At 43.1% G+C, this 3,955-nt stretch overlaps 1 pseudogene; it reads left to right on the top strand.

The window, feature by feature from the left end:
• Positions 1-779: 779 nt before the first annotated feature.
• On the top strand, positions 780-1,195 carry LOC128928693 (lymphocyte antigen 6S pseudogene; annotated as a pseudogene).
• Positions 1,196-3,955: the final 2,760 nt, after the last annotated feature.

Consider the following 3,955-nt stretch of genomic DNA (forward strand, 5'->3'; position numbering starts at 1 on the left):
ATTGTAGAATGGATAAGAATTCACCAACCAACTATCTGCCACCTTTAAGAGACTCACTTAACACATAAGGACTCACACAAACTTAAGATAAAGGGATAGAAAAAGACATTTCAGACAAATGGACATCAAAAGTGAGCAAGAGTAACTGTTTCTTTCTTTCTTTCTTTTTTTTTTTTTTTTGAGACAGAGTTTCGCTCTTGTTACCCAGGCTGGAGTGCAATGGCAAGATCTCGGCTCACGGCAACCTCCGCCTCCTGGGTTCAGGCAATTCTCCTGCCTCAGCCTCCTGAGTAGCTGGGATTTCAGGCACACGCCACCTTGCCCAGCTAATTTTTTGTACTTTTAGTAGAGACGGGGTTTCACCATGTTGACCAGGATGGTCTCGATCTCTTGACCTCATGATTCACCCGCCTTGGCCTCCCAAAGTGCTGGGATTACAGGCGTGAGCCACCGCACCCAGTGGAGTAGCTGTTTCTTATCTCAAACAAAATAACATTTAAAGAAACAGTGGTTAAAAAAGACAAAGAGGGCAGGCATGGGACTCTGGGTAAGAATTGAAGGGCAAGGATGGGAGGGAGGAATGGGGACTGGGTTGGGGGTGTGATGCAGACAGAGTTCTCCTTTGGGTGGCCATGTTGAGGACGGGGGGGGTGGGGGATGGAGAACCAGATGTTCTGGCTTTGTTGCTGTGTAGGACTCATGTGAGCCGCAGGAGGGTGAGGTGGCTGAGGGCTGCTCCCATTCGCAGCAGGGGTTTGTCTGTGCATCAGCACCCTAGAATGAGCAGTCTCCATGCCATGAAGACTTTGTCCCTGCTGGTGGTTGTTCTGAGCATGGAGAGAGCTCAGGGTCTGTGCTGCTACAAGTGCTGGGCACTCTTGGAAGGGGACTCCTGCAGCGTGACCTTGTGCCCCTTCCCAGGCAGGGTCTGTATCTCCAGAAAGTGAATGTCTTTTGCAATAAAGTGAGAAAGGAGAACAAGCTCTGACTCCCCTCCTGCCCAAAGAATGACAGAGGATTCCAGACATGGAAATTTCTAAGCATCTTCATGAACTCCAAGATCTTCTGCTGCAAGGTCTTCCTTGCAGAGGTCTTCCTCTGCAATGCAGTGGTCCTGGTGGCCATTAGCCCCTGGGCCCTGTGCGTGGAGCTCCTGCTCAGCCTGGGGTCGATCTTCCTCTGGGTCCTGCTATGAGGGCCTTTCCTGTCTCCTCTCCTACAGCCCTCCCCTCTGTCCCTATGTGTCACTGGCTCCTCGGTTCTGGACAGATGCATCACTGAGTTGCAGGAATTCTGGTGTCTCTTTTCAGCCATGAAATCAGGGGAAGGATGTGGCAGGGCAGAGTTGTGGGATTCCCTGTCAGTGGACACTGGCACCGGGAAGTCCCTGTGGGAATCCCTTCTTAAACTCTCTGTTCTCTGGGCCCAGGACCTCCAGCCCAGGCTCCCTGCAGCACTGCTTTTTTTCAGAGCTGGGTCTCAAGACCTGGGCCCCACCACTGACTGCTTAGGACCTGGGGTCATAGAGACACTATGGGCCAGGGCGGGAGTCCCCAGCTCCATCTTGCTTATCACTAACTTGCTGAGGAGCCAAGGCCAACCCCTCAGTGCTCTGAGCCACCTAAATCCAAGCAAGGAGGGAACATAGGTCCCAGGGTGCCCTACTGGCCTCCCGCACAGAGCAAGGAGACCCCTCTCAAGGTCAATAAATGGACCTCTGCTCACCCCCCAAAAAAGACAAAGAGGGACTTTATATAATGATAAAAGGCCTTGTCCAACAGGAAAAGATCACAGTCCTAAACATATATGCACCTAACACTGGAGCTTCCAAATTTATAAAACAATTACTAACAGACCTAAGAAATGAGATAGAGAGCAACATAATAATAGTCAGGGACTTCAGTACTCCCCTGAGCACTTGACAGGTCATCAAGACAAAAAGTCAACAAAGAAACAATGGATTTAAATTATACTCTGGAACAAATGGACTTAACAGATATATGCAGAACATTCCATCCAACAACGGCAGAATATACAGTCTATTCAACAGTGCATGGAACTTTCTCCAAGATAGACCATATGATAGGCCGGAAAACAAGCCTCAATACATTTAAGAAAACTGAAATTATACCAAGCCCTCTCTCAGACCACAGTAAATAAAACTGGAAATCAACTCTAAAAGGATTCTTCAAAAGCATGCAAATATATGGAAGTTAAATAACCTGCTCCTAAATGATCATTGGCTCAAAAATGAAATCAAGATGGAGATTTAAAAATTCTTCAAACTGAACAATAGCGACACAACCTGTCAAAACCTCTGGGACACAACAAAGGTGGTGCTAGGAGGAAAGTAGCCGTAAATGCCTACATCATAGCCCTAAATGCCTACATCATAGCCCTAAATGCCTACATCATAGCCCTAAATGCCTACATCATAGCCCTAAATGCCTACATCATAGCCCTAAATGCCTACATCATAGCCCTAAATGCCTACATCATAGCCCTAAATGCCTACATCATAGCCCTAAATGCCTACATCATAGCCCTAAATGCCTACATCATAGCCCTAAATGCCTACATCATAGCCCTAAATGCCTACATCATAGCCCTAAATGCCTACATCATAGCCCTAAATGCCTACATCATAGCCCTAAATGCCTACATCATAGCCCTAAATGCCTACATCATAGCCCTAAATGCCTACATCAAAAAGTCTGAAAGAACACAAATGAAAAATCTAGTTATACCTCAACGAACTAGAAAAACAAGAACAAACCCAAACCCAGCAGAAGAAAGGAAAGAGCAGAGCAGAACTAAATGAAATGGAAACAAACATACAAAAAAATACAAAAGATAAATGAAACAAAAAGCTCATTCTTTGAAAATACAAATAAAATTGGTAGACCATTAGCAACATTAAGCAAGAAAAGAAGAGAGAAAATCCAAATAATCTCACTAAGAAATGAAATGGGTTTTATATCATCTGACACCACAGAAATACAAAAGATCATTCAAGGCTATTATGCACAGCTTTATGTGCATAACTAGAAAGCCTAGAAGATATGGATAAATTGCTGGAAAAATACAACTCTTCTAGCTTATATCAGAAAGAATTTGATACCCTGACCAGACTAATAACAAGCAGAAAGATTGAAATGGTAATTTAAAAATTACCAACAAAAAAAAAGTCCAGGACCAGATAGATTCAGAGCAAAATTCTACCAAACATTCAAAGAAGAATTATTATCAATCCTATTGACATTATTGCAGAAGATGGAGAAAGAGGAAACTCTCCCTAAATCATTCTATGAAGCATCACCCTAATATCAAAACCAGGAATGGACATAGCCAAGAAAGAAAACTACAGACCAATATCTCTGATGAACATAGATGCTTAAATCCTTGACAGAATACTAGCTAACTAAATACAACAACATATCAAAAAGATAATCCACCATGATTAAGAGGGTTTCATACCTGGCAAGAATGGTTTAACATACACAAGTCAACAAAAATGACACACCACATAAAATAATTAAAAACAAAAATCACATGATCATCTCAATAGATGCAGAAAAAGCATTCTACAAAATCCAGCATCCCTTTATGATTAAACCTCTCAGCAAAATTGGCATACAAGGGACTTACCTCAATATAATAAAAGCCTTCTATGACAAATCCACAGCAAACATCATAGTGAATGGGGAAAAGTTGAAAGTATTTCCTCTGAGAACTGGCACAAGACAAGAATGCCCACTCTCACCACTCCTCTTCAACATAGTATTGGAAGTCTTAGCCAGAGCAGTCAGACAAGAAAAGGATATAAAAGGCATCCAAATCAATAAAGAGGAAGTCAAACTGTCACTGGTTGCTGTTGATATGGTCTTTTACCTAGAAAACCTTACAGACTCTTTCAGAAAGCTCCTAGAACAATGCAAGAATTTAGGAAAGTTTC

Source organism: Callithrix jacchus, chromosome 9, assembly GCF_049354715.1.
Source record: "Callithrix jacchus isolate 240 chromosome 9, calJac240_pri, whole genome shotgun sequence".
NCBI lineage: Eukaryota > Metazoa > Chordata > Mammalia > Primates > Cebidae > Callithrix > Callithrix jacchus.